Consider the following 13929-nt stretch of genomic DNA (forward strand, 5'->3'; position numbering starts at 1 on the left):
GTATTATTCCTTCTTGTAATTTATTCAGGTGTCAGAGCCAGTTTTATAGTACCATCTACTAAGCGTAGTAAAATACTGTGGCACTCAAACTAACGTTCCAGCTGAAGACAGCTTTACTTTTTATGTTTATTACCATCTTCGTAACTTGTTATCATCGATTATTATTCCAGAATGAAATTTTCACTCTCTAGCGGAATATGCGTTGTTATGAACCTTCCTAGCATATTAAAACTGTGTGCCGGACTAACACTCGAACTCGGGAGCTTTGTCTTTCATGGACAAGTTCTCCACCAAATGAGCTACCCAAGCACAAAAACCTGTAGACCTTTACTTCCGCCAGTACCTCATCTTCTACTTTCCAAATGTCACAGAAGTTCTCCTACAAAACTTGCAAGACTAGCATTCCTGGAAGAAAGGATATTGCGGAGACACTGCTTAGTCACAGGCTGAGGGACATTTCCTGAAAGGAATTTTCTTTGTGCAGCGGAGTCAGCGCATACTCTATGGAAAACATTGAAGGTTGTACGATATATTGTAAAATGTACTATCGGATTCAACTTTTATTTTACTAACTGTTTAGACTGTATAGTCTCTGGCCATTATTGTATATCTGTGTCAGCTAAGATTCGTATGTTGAACTGGTTATTTTGCGGGACTTGTTTGTTGTGAAATGGAAATGGCTTTGAAATCAAAGGAATGCACTTTCATTTGAGAATTATTGGAAGTATTCAGGGTATTGTCAAGCTTACGGCGTGTTAAATGAAACGAGTATTAAGTGTCGCCAAAAGAAAACAAAGAAATACGATCAGCTTTTGCCGAAATGTAAGGAAATGTTCAGTACCCGAAAGCGCTTTTGTTGTATACAAGTTAAATTCGTTGCAGACAAATTATAAGAATGAACTGAAAATAATTATGAGTGCATCGAATTAGCGGAGTTGGTCCCGACGAACTGCTAGAGACAACACTTTGGACCTTCGATGCCTTGAAGGGCAAAAAATTGTTAACGTAATGTAAATAAAAATTTGTGAACTTCTTGTATTTTTAAAATCGAATTTAAATAAATAAATAGTACGTAGATATAATTACAATAATTGGTATAGCCATTTGCAGAAGTACATGAAATGAGCGAGCGCTCTATCTTCAGAACGTTCCAGTAATCATTTGTCTCACTTACACTCAAATCAGTTAGTAAATTATCATGTGTCAATCACGCTCTCTTCTTACACCACTCTTCCATTCATCTACATTGCGTCTTTTTCTTCACACGAGCCAAATAAATAACAACTAATCTCGGCATTCGCCATGTTTGCACGTCCGAGATTTAACACGAAGTTTGTGCACTATCGCTTTGTTGGCTGGAGGCAACCGCCGATGTATTGCGCAGTATTGAGACCGCTAAGGACACGCAGGAACAGCTTGTATGCCACTCAAGCTGGTTCCGATACTGCAGCCTGAATTACCGGCCCACTTACCACAATAACAATAAGGTGGCCGATGTTTGCTGTTAAGACTTTGCTGCTCGTTTTGCACTCGAGCACAGTGTACTTTTCTTTTACCATGCCCCTCTGACAGTGAACAATCCATTGTCCGACCATGGCATATAGCGAAATTGTCCATTTAACTGTGCAAACTTGGACAAGTGAACGAACGATGAATTATCTGATAGCCGCTGTGAATAAGTTATTGAAGGAAGTGTATTGGCAATTTCCATTATGTTTGTTGTTTTGAGAACAAAATACAGTTCGACGTGATTGGTACCTGATACCCCGATGGGCCAGTTACAAATTCCTCATCACCTCTAGGAACACTTTAATCGTGGCGCTGGTGGGACGGACATGGTTTAAAAGTGAGCAGTCATGACTGGAAAAGGGAAGTAATCTAGGATCCGACAACTCATTACTCGTTTCCAACAACAGGCGACCCTTATTGTTGAACATGCCCAAAGAAATCTATCCTTATGATTGCGTAGTTTGTATTGTTAAACAAGGATGACTTCATTCATGCTTGTTGGAAAAGTTTTATCTTGTATGACAACTGTGGTGTAAATCTGAACCTAAAGGAATCCACTATAGGGTCTTTTCTATTTCCTACAGATACGTTAGACGCTGACTAATTGACAGCAAGTGAAACCGAGACCCAAGCACTTGTTTCTATTCTTACATGATTAACGTCGCGATGAACTGGATATTGGCTCCTTTGGGCCACGACTGTGAACGCGACGCTTGCAAGCATGATAAGACTATGAAGGAACGTCTTGTCGATGCTGGGGTTACCAGCGACGATTACCACCTCCACTGAAGAAGAACCAGAGGGTTCACGACTCACTACACACGAAAGTACTTCTCCGTGTTACTTTGTAGGAAGCCAATTTGTGCGCTGCTATTGTTACATATTTTTATTACTGCAATTTATCCAGTAAAAGTAGAAGCACTGTATAGCTTCTTATCACCTGACCTGTGTTGTCCTATTCTCCCTGCAATGAAAAAACACAGCTCATTGAGTTCTGTATTGCCAAAGTACCTCACCTCCTATTTATGTAGAGCACTAACAAAAAATAATGAACAGGGTAGAAAGTTTCAAGTTCTTAGGTGTGCATATGGATGGAGATATAAATTGGAAAACCCACATAGTAGATCTACTAAAACGTTTAAGTGCAGCTACTTTTGCCATCAGATAATTGACAAACTGTGTTGTAGCGTGTGACGGGTGCTTTTTTAAATTTATTTCATATGGAATGCAGTAGTCACTCGGAAGGAGAGTAATTCACAGACACATAAGCAATCTCGGTTAATCCGCATTCGGGAGGACGACGGTTCAAACCAGCGTCTGGCCATCCAGAGTTAGGTTTTCCGTAATTTCCCTAAATCGCTTCAGGCAAATGTCGGGATGGTTCCTTTGAAAGAGCACGGCCGACTTCCTTCCCCATCCTTGACATAATTCGAGCTTTTGCGCCGTCTCTAATGACCTCGATTTCGACGGGATTTTAAACCCAATTTTCCTTCCTTCGGTTAGGCCTTGTAGAAGTGTGATACGTTCGTTACTGTCCATGATAGTATAAATAATTTAGAAGGTATTGTTAATCACCATGACAGACTTTTGAATGTGAGGTGGCTGTTTACGAGAATCTGTTTCTTTTCCGTTCATTTATTTCATTATTTTTTTATTTAAAGTAATATTCATTCATATCTTCGCAAAGTATCACCTGTGCAAAACTGGCAGTTTTGTTGAGAGATTAGAAGTTTTGCACGTCAAGGAATTAAGAATTTAGTAGCTGTTGCGTAGACGATTAATGAGGTATAACAAGTCAAGGTATATCATACGTGGGTGGTTTGATAAGTCTCGTAAATTTCCATGAAAAACGAACGTTGTCCCTTCATCGTTGGTAAGCTCAATTACTCAAAGGATCGTATAAGGAACTTCAACAATGTACAGCATACAGTTCATTGTTGACAGCCCTCGTAATTGGTCAGTTTATCAATTGCGATTGATATTGGGGAAAACCAAGTTTCGTGCTGTTATTAAACATTTTTATTTGAAGGGATGAACTGCCATACAAATCAAAATAGAACTGAATGAAGTTCACGCAGACATTGCACAATGACAGAAGACCATTTACCTATCGTTTAACGAATTTAAACGTGATCGGACAAGCATCGAAGACGAAGAGCGGTTTGGGACGTCCACTGAGATCACTATGAAGAGAATCATTGGTCAGATTAAATAACACGGTAAAGGAAGACCGCTGAATAAACATTCGTGTGACTGCTGAGACTGTAGGCATCTCGCCTGAATGGGTGCATAACATCCTGCATGGAGAACTGGCTAGGAGAAAATGTGTGAGAGGTGGATGCCGCGATTGCTCACCATCGACCGAAAGCGCATCCAGCACAACATTGCAACACAATGTCTGGCGATGTTTAATAGCAGTCCGCCAGACTTTTTGCGCCGATTTGTCGCTGTTGAAGAAACCTGGATCCATCATTGCACACCAGAGTCCTAAAGGCAGTCAAAACAACGGACAAAGGCTGGTGAAAGTGCACAGAAGAAGACAAAGCTCATATTTTCACCTGGTAAGGTGATGGCCATTGCTTTCTAGGACTCCCAAGGAATAATCCCCATAGGTTACTTGGAAAAAAGAAGAACCGTAACTAGACCCCACTATGCTTCATTGTCGGATCGTTTCAAACTTTCTTTGGCTGTAAAAAGAACAAGGTTGGCATGCAAAAAATACTCTTTCACCAGGATAATGTACCATCCCAGACATCAAAGACAACGGTGTTGAAAGTGCATGAACTGGACTTCGAATTGGTTCCTCATCCACCCTATTCACTAGACTCGGCCGCAAGTGAATTTTTCCTGTTCCCTAACTTGAAACTTTGGCTTGCTGGGAAGAAATTTTCATCAAGTGAAGAAGTGATAGTTACAGTCAATTAGTATTTTGCAAAGTTTGACAGAACTTGTTTTCCGATCGGATGAAAAATTTGAAGGATCACTGGACCAAGTGTATGTCTCTCAAAGGAGACTGTCGAGATATATGGTGAATTGTTTAAGAAACGAACATTTTTCTTGCTTTTTTTTTACCAGACTTATAAAACCACCTGAAAGCGGCATCGTGTAGTGATATGAAATGGAGTGGTCAAGTAGGATCAGTAAAAGAGAAGTCTTCATAGTTACTGCCAAGGTGTTGGGAAAATCAGCATGTCTACAGAAGAGATTAGTTTCAAAACGCTAGTTGTACCTGTACTAAGTACAATAAAAAAGGTTTAAAACAAAAGAGAAGAAACCGTAATACATTTTTTTTCGAAGAATGCCGAAAAAGTGGTACTACATTTTCAAGCTAAGCTAATTTCCATTACAGTACAACATTTCACGTTCCCTCTCATATTTACTATTGTAGATATACTGATGAGGCACATTATGAGCATCTGCTTAACAGCTTGTATGGAACGCAATTCGCGATTCTGCGTGGCATGTATTTGAAAATTCCTTGGTAGATTTACGGAGGTTTATGGTACCAGACGTCTACACACAGGTTACGTAATTCTCGTAAATTACAGGCGCTGAGATGGCGCCCGATAGCGTCGCAGTCGTGCTCCATCGTATTCAGATCAGGCGAATTTGGTGGCCGACACATCAACGTGAGCTATCACGCTCTTCAAACCACTGTCGCACGAATCCAGCCTTGTAGCATGGACAGTTTACTTGTTGGAAGACGCCATCGCTGCAGGAGAAGAAATCAAGAGAGAAGAGAATGAAATTTTAACACTGCAGCGGAGTGTGCGTTGATCTGGAACTTCCTGGCAGATCAGAGCTGTCTGCCGGACCGAGACTCGAACTCAGGACGTTTGCCTTTCGTGGACAAGTGCTCTACTGACTGAGCTACCTCAACACGACTCACGACACGTCCTCACAGCTTTACTTCCGCCAGCACCTCTTCTCCTTCCTTCCAAACTTCACAGAAGCTCTCCTGCAAACATTGCAGAAATAGCACTCCTGGAAGAAAGGATATTGCGGAGACATTGTTTAGCCACAGTCTGGGGGCTGTTTCCAGAATGAAATTTTAACTCTGCAGCGGAGTGTGCACTGATATGAAACTTCCTGCCGGATCGAAACTGCCGGCACACAGTTTTAATCTGCCAAGAAGTTTCAAGGGAGAAGAGATGCAAGTATTCCGTATCAACGATCACATGGTGATGCAGACCGAAACTATGAATTAAATTTCGTACCAGCGCTACAATACGAATCCTTGTCTCCTTATTATTAGGTAGATGCGCTAGCCATTCATTGCGCCACCCTGGCATTGCAACTGCACGGAATATGGTGGCACGTCTTCCTCCCTCATATAAATTCCAACTCAAGCCTCAGTCCATTGTGATTTTCTCGACGTTGGTACACATGTTAATTCATTGCTTCGGTCTACATCATTATCTTAGACAAAGGTGAGACTCAATACGTCTCAGGAACATCAACTGTATGTAATCAACGATCACATAGGTCACATCTGTCACGGGTGCCTTTGATTATTACCACAGGTACAATGGAGGCCCAAGTGAATGTCCTCAATAGCATAACTCTTTTCCTAGTGATCTGCATCCATGGTGCAGTGCATGTTTCCAGCAGCCGTTCACCTGGATGATGGAGTATCCGGACACGATCACTGGCACAGAGTAACGAGAAATGTGATTCTGCTGACCAGATGACATGTTTCCAGTCTTGACGATACATTGCCCACTGCAATCGTAACTGATGATTTCACTGCCGGTTGTTGTGGCCGAGCGGTTCTAGGCGCTTCAGACTGGAGCCGAGCGACCGCTACGGTCGCAGGTTCGAATCCTGCTTTGGGCATGAATGTGTGTGATGTCCTTAGGTTAGTTAGGTTTAAGTAGTTCTAAGTTCTAGGGGACTGATGACCTCGGATGTTAAGTCCCATAGTGCTCAGAGCCATTTGAACCATTTTTGATGATTTCACTGGAAAAACAGGAGAATACCAAAGGGCATCTGCTGCAGCTCTTCATGTCCAAAAATATGTACTGAACAGTTGCAACACTTGTACCAGCTTTGTACTCTGTTCTCAGATTTGCTTCTCTGTTTATCCTGGCATTACAGAATGGGCAAGCCTCTGAACACCATTTCCTGAGGTGTGACGTAAACATCCAACAACTTGTCACCTACTCGTGGTTACACTGTTCTGCGGCCATTTTTCATAGATGCTCACGACTGCAGTAAGCGAACAACCGACCACATATGATGTTTTTGAGACGCTCGTTCCTAGGCGCCGTGGCATAAGGATCTGCCCTTCGTCAAAGTAACTTATGGCAATGGATTTCCTCCCTTGCAGTCCGTGTCGTTGCTAGAATTATTCCCCACTTACTCATGAAGGACAGACCCTTTCAGGCCTGATGTTGTGCAACCTAAGGAGTCTTGAGTTGCTCCTGCAGTCCCGGCGTCATTCTGACTTGAATTGGGGACATCAAGTTCGAAATGGTATCACGGGATGAAGTCGTCCAAGAAGTTATTCTGTGATGTTGCAAACGCCCTACACCCCTGAAATAAGTCTACCCAACGTGTGTTCATCCTAAGATGAGCCTGATTTCCCAATTGTTGGGTGAAGACGTTGTCAGACAGCTGTACCCTTTCATATAAAAGACGTGAAGTCTGATGGAAGGGTGGTCCAGGAGCAGGATACCAGCGTCCACATCAACCTGTTGAGTAGGGTAGTTGAGCGAGATGTTCAGCACAAGCTCCATGGCCCGACTCTGCACCGTCTGAAGTCGCTTGATGTGGGTCAGAGCAGCACTACCCCACACAATGGCAGCATACTCCAACACAGGGCGAATCACGACCACGTAGAATGTGACATTACAGTTCGGAGGGTGAGTAGACGCCGTGTTGAGAAGACGATATAAGGCGCGGAGGCCCTGCGGATGTCCCGGATACGGGGTAGCCAGGTGAAACGGCGGTTCAGGGTCAACCCCAGGTACTCACCCTTTGTGGACCAGTGGATGGGTCCTCTTGAGATAGTGGCTGGAGGCAGCACAAGAGGAAGCACCTGCCATGTGAACATAGTACCTGACTGAAACTTCCTGGCAGATCAAAACTGTGTGCCGGACCGAGACTCGAACTCGGGATCTTTGCCTTTCGCGGGCAAGCGCTCTACCATCTGAGCTACCCAAGCACGAACCACGCCCCGTCCTCACAGCTTTACTTCCGCCAGTACTTCGTCCCCTACTTTCCAAACTTCACAGAAGCTCTCCTGCGAACCTTGCAGAACTAGCGCTCCTGGAAGAAAGGATATTGCGGAGACATGGCTTAGCCACAGCCTGGGGGATGTTACCAGAATGAGATTTTCTCTCTACAGCGGAGTGTGCGCTGATACGAAAGTTTCATATCAGCATACACTCCACTGCAGAGTGAAAATCTCCTTATAGTACCTGACTGTTCGTGGCATTGAACTTCTGTTGACCAGGCACCAAGGATGTCACAAGAGAGCTGCAGGTGGTGGCGAAGTATCTTTGCACTCACATTTCTGTTGAAGAGGGCGATTTCACTTACGCACAGCGCCAGCTGGACGCGTGCCACCTTCGGGACGTCGGCTGTTGGGGTTGGGTTGTTTGAGGGAGGAGACCAGACAGCGAGGTCATCGGTCTCGTCGGACGTGGAAGGAAGTCGGCCGTGCCCTTTCAAAGGAACCATCCTGGCATTTACCTGGGGCGATTTAGGGAAACCACGGAAAACCTAAATCAGGATGGCCAGACGCGGAATTGAACCGTCGTCCTCCCGAATGCGAGTCCAGTGTGCTAGCCAACGCCGGTTGTGTATGGCGAACATGGAGAGACTCCCGGCGAGGTAGGAGCGGAACAGGCGTCCGTGTGACGTCAGGACCTCGTACGCAAAGAATGATTCCTCATTTTTCTCTGCTCCGCTCATTTACTTTCCTTGCCATGTCAGGTGCTCGCAATGCCACCAGATGGCATTGTGCTTCGTGGTGGGTCGTGGTCATGTTTTGGCTCGTCAATACACATAATGTACATTAACAGTTTGTATATAATATTTTGTACTTTTATATATTTTTTAAATTTTTTTGCCGTGTATCCATATTGACAATACAATCGATGGACACATTGGACACCATTACCGCATTTTTGACGATAATTTTTTTGAAACACAGCGGTTATTAAGTTTTCCCAGTGACAAATACAAGAAGTTTCCAGATACATCCTATCAATACCGTTATTGTTCTCTTAAGACCAGTGGTCGTCGCTCTGTGCCCCATTAGCCTCATGTGACCCAAATCAAGTACTCGTGCGACCCGACATTCTCAGCCGAGTTTTATATGAGGGCAGTTCAATAAGTAATGCAACACATTTTTTTTCTGAAACAGGGGTTGTTTTATTCAGCATTGAAATACACCAGGTTATTCCCCAATCTTTTAGCTACACAACACTATTTTTCAACGTAATCTCCATTCAATGCTACGGCCTTACGCCACCTTGAAATGAGGGCCTGTGTGCCTGCACGGTACCATTCCACTGGTCGATGTCAGAGCCAACGTCGTACTGCATCAATAACTTCTTCATCATCTGCGTAGTGCCTCCCACGGATTGCGTCCTTCATTGGGCCAAACATATGGAAATCTGACGGTGCAAGATCGGGGCTGTAGGGTGCATGAGGAAGAACAGTCCACTGAAGTTTTGTGAGCTCCTCTCGGGTGCGAAGACTTGTGAGAGGTCTTGCGTTGTCATGAAGAAGGAGAAGTTCGTTCAGATTTTTGTGCCTACGAACACGCTGAAGTCGTTTCTTCAATTTCTGAAGAGTAGCACAATACACTTCGGAGTTGATCGTTTGACCATGGGGAAGGACATCGAACAGAATAACCCCTTCAGCGTCCCAGAAGACTGTAACTATGACTTTACCGGCTGAGGGTATGGCTTTAAACTTTTTCTTGGTAGGGGAGTGGGTGTGGCGCCACTCCATTGATTGCCGTTTTGTTTCAGGTTCGAAGTGATGAACCCATGTTTCATCGCCTGTAACAATCTTTGACAAGAAATTGTCACCCTCAGCCACATGACGAGCAAGCAATTCCGCACAGATGGTTCTCCTTTGCTCTTTATGGTGTTCGGTTAGACAACGAGGGACCCAGCGGGAACAAACCTTTGAATATCCCAACTGGTGAACAATTGTGACAGCACTACCAACAGAGATGTCAAGTTGAGCATTGAGTTGTTTGATGGTGATCCGTCGATCATCTCGAACGAGTGTGTTCGCACGCTCCGCCATTGCAGGAGTCACAGCTGTGCACGGCCGGCCCGCACGCGGGAGATCAGACAGTCTTGCTTGACCTTGCGGCGATGATGACACACGCTTTGCCCAACGACTCACCGTGCTTTTGTCCACTGCCAGATCACCGTAGACATTCTGCAAGCGCCTATGAATATCTGAGATGCCCTGGTTTTCCGCCAAAAGAAACTCGATCACTGCCCGTTGTTTGCAACGCACATCCGTTACAGACGCCATTTTAACAGCTCCGTACAGCGCTGCCACCTGTCGGAAGTCAATGAAACTATACGAGACGAAGCGGGAATGTTTGAAAATATTCCACAAGAAATTTCCGGTTTTTTCAACCAAAATTGGCCGAGAAAAAAAATGTGTTGCATTACTTATTGAACTGCCCTCGTAATAATACGCGTCTAGCGACTAACAACAGAATTCAAAACTTCTAATAATATAGCAGCTTCTTAAGAGTGAAGTTTTCCTGCTCAGTATCAAACAAAAATACTTACAGAGAGAGAGAAATATTTTAAAATGCGATTATTTTTAATTGATGTTGGTGAATTCGGCCATGATCTAAGTAAAGTTGATCGCTTACCTCGAGAGCAGAGACATAAGTTAGCATCAACACTCGACTCTGAATACATCCACTGAAATCTAATTGTTCTCAAATCGGTACGTAACAATTTTGAATTGTTATTCGCTATATCAGAGTATTTTAATATCATAAGCAAAGCTGATCATTGTCATCAGCAGCACAATAATTTAATTCGACGAAGAAGTCAGACACAACCAAGTGTTTCGAGTTTATTCTTTATTGGTCTCAAATAATTTCCATTTATAACAAATATTAACTTTTAATTGTCTCTGAAGAAATGTAACTTACGTATATCCAAAACTGGTAAAGAGTAAATACTCACTTTTTGTAACTGTTGGCTGTGCCTAATTCATTCATCGAATCGAAAATGTACCAGAGGAAATAAGAGTAGGCAGCGAAAAGTTGGCCGGTCACCTCAGGGGCGGAGCTGGATGCAAGGGCAGAAAGCTTCGTCATTGTGGTGTGAGAGGATGTGATAGGGGGAATGTTTTGTTGTTTGTTTCCCAGTGCTGAGAACTTATGGGCGTGTGGCCCTCGTACCAATTAGCTGTGGTATAAATTTCAAATAGATGTAACATGGATTCACGAATGCGCATTATAGAAACAGTAAGCTTCAAATGTGGTACATATTTGTAAAAAGAAATATTATTCTTTCTTTTACTTGTGCCTTTGTCCCGTATTGGTGCGGGGCTGGAATTGTTACTATACTGACATGGCACAGTTAGTTCGAGCCGGATGTCCTTCCTGTCGCCATCCATTACCCCCGGGACGGAAAGCGCGTACCCCAACAGTCTGCATGTAGCGTTGTTCATGTGAAAGTGAGCGAAAGTCTTTAAATGTTTGCGAATCATGAAACTGAGGCGGGACATCGGAAGCACAGCGGTATTCAGGCACAGGGATGTGGGAAACCGCCAAAAAATCACATGAAGGCTGGCCGGCATACTCACCCTTGTCGTTAATCCGCCGGGTGGAATCGATCCAGTGGTGGCAAACATCCACATCCCGGAAGCGGCGCTTTAGCACCCAGTAATTGCAAAAGGAGTATGAAATCAAATTAAGATTCTTGTACTACAACGCAATGAGTAGAAGAAAACATTTAGTAAACATTTCTTATGGTATCTGTTATTAGAGATTACATTTAAATATAAGTACTATTCCTGTTACTAATCAGTTAAGCTTGCGCTCATATAGAAATCACAACAACACTTCGTCCGGAAATTACAGGTTCACAGCTTCAAAGTCGCTGAGGCTGCGAACAATCTGAAACAGTGAACACTCGACACGAAGTGTTTCGATCGGTGCAAAGTTATAACGATCAGTACTTGGAGGACACTTGGCCAACTTATTGCTCCCTTATTGCAGCTAGCTTATTGGGGACGCATAACATTCTAATTTATGTAGTCTACCAATTAACAAGAAGGCGGCCGTGGTGGTCGAGCGGTTCTAGGCGCTTCAGTCCGGAACCGCGCGACTGCTACGTCGCAGGTTCGAATCCTGCCTCGGGCATGGATGTGTGTGATGTCCAGTTCTAGGGGACTGATGACCTCAGATGTTAAGTCCCATAGTGCTCAGAGCCAATTAACAAGAAGACCGGTGCAAATGGGGTCCGAGGTGCTGGCCCACAACGTCAGTACTGGCTCTTGAGCAAAGAAGTTTGACGACTACTACTTAAGATGTTTTCCCTCCTAAAAACGATTTTCACTTAAACGAAAAGTCTTACTGGGTAACAAGCGGTAAAGTACGAGAATGGTTTGATTAGGCTGGTAAATTTCCATAAAAAAAAATGGAGCATTTCTGTTGCACCTTCATGGTTGGTATGCTCGATTATTCCAAGGATCGCATAAATAATTTCAACAATGTTGACAGCCCTCTGAAATGGTCAGTGCGTCGACTGTGACTGAAAACTGGGAAAACCGATTTTCGTGCTGTTATTAAACATTTTTATTTGAATGGATGAATCGCTGCAAAAATCAAAACAGAACTTCATTAAGTTCACGCGGACATTGGACCATGACTGAGGATCATTTACTTTTTGTTTAACGAATTTAAAAGTGATCGGACAAGCTCCGAGAACGAAGCGAGCTTCGGACGTCCAATTGAGATCACTGCGAAAGGAACCATTGATAAATTAGATGATATGGTAAAGCAAGAGCTTCGAATAAAATTCGTTTGACTGCTGAGACTGTAGGCATTTCAACTGAGCGAGTGCACAATATCCTGCAAGGAGAATTGGATGTGAAGAAGCTGCGTGCGAGGTGGATACGGCGATTGCTCATAGTCGACCAAAAGCGCATCCGGTACAAGGCTCGGATCTGGGGGGAGGGGGAGGGGTGGCGGGCGGCAAAATGGGGTATCATGCCCTGGGCGGCAATTTCAGGTGGTGCCGAATTCATATTCTTGGGGAAAAAAAGGCGTTGTTTCACAAGGTCTGCCGATTATTCATATGATTATGAAACGCATCCCTGTTGATTTTCGAACATTTTTCAACACATTCTGAGTTGATTTCTGACTAATAAGATGATTTTTGAAGGCGTGCATAGTTTATTTAACGTCTCTGCCAGGGCAATCCCCGTCGCATCTAGAAATAAAAAGCTTTCCCGCAGAAGGGGACAAGGCTGAGGCGAACAAACCCGAACGGGTGAATGCCAGTCACCGTTTCTTTATGTGGTCCAATGAGTGTGCGAATGATCAGCGTTGTTATAATTATTAGCGACTACCAGAGTGGAAATAAACGACTAACAAGAATAACAGGAAAGAAAGAGTTCATATTATCGTCTCGGTGTTTTCAAGAAAATGAAATTTTGAGAAACTTTTTGACATCGCTACGCTATTATAGGGCCAGTTGTACAGTTCGCGGTTATCAGCTGGTTAATTTTGCTCCCGAGATAGAGCAAAAAACGCGTTGCACGAACACATAATAGCGTCTAACCGGAAACAAACGTGGGATAACTAAACTGGTGATTCTGGCAGGGTTAATGAAGTTAACCGGAGAATAAGTTTTGAGAATAGCAAGAACAGTTACGGAATTAGTGATGACAAGATTGTTAGAACGAGGAAGGAGAAGAAACGAGGACTTCACACAAATTATGTGGAACAATGTGGCGATTCGAAATGTACATAAAAATTTTGCACTACTTCTTTTCGATATCATGCTTGATAAACTGGAGCGTACGAATGAAATGTGAAACTATTTCCTAATATAAAACTTTTTGCTTGTAGTTAGCGTAATAGGCATTTGATATTGGTACTTCGTGAATTATATTCTGTCGCGTTATTCATGTAAATGAGGTGGATAAAAGTAACCATTTGTGCGAGACTGTTTTAATCTCGCTTATCTGGCGTGCGTAACAATTACTACAATATTAGAAAGGCCTATTTCGTTTTACCTAGCAGTGACAAAATAGACGTAATCTAATAGAGAAACCACCAGTTTTGGATACCATTTGTATTAACAGCTTTTTCAGTATTAGGCAAAGACATTTTGATTTTTCATGTAGAAAAACGTCTGACGAACTTTGGCGAGGTAACAGATTCTTTCGCAAAAAGGAAAGCACGCCCTGTAA

Source organism: Schistocerca piceifrons, chromosome 2 (genome assembly GCF_021461385.2).
Source record: "Schistocerca piceifrons isolate TAMUIC-IGC-003096 chromosome 2, iqSchPice1.1, whole genome shotgun sequence".
In the NCBI taxonomy this organism is placed as follows: domain Eukaryota; kingdom Metazoa; phylum Arthropoda; class Insecta; order Orthoptera; family Acrididae; genus Schistocerca; species Schistocerca piceifrons.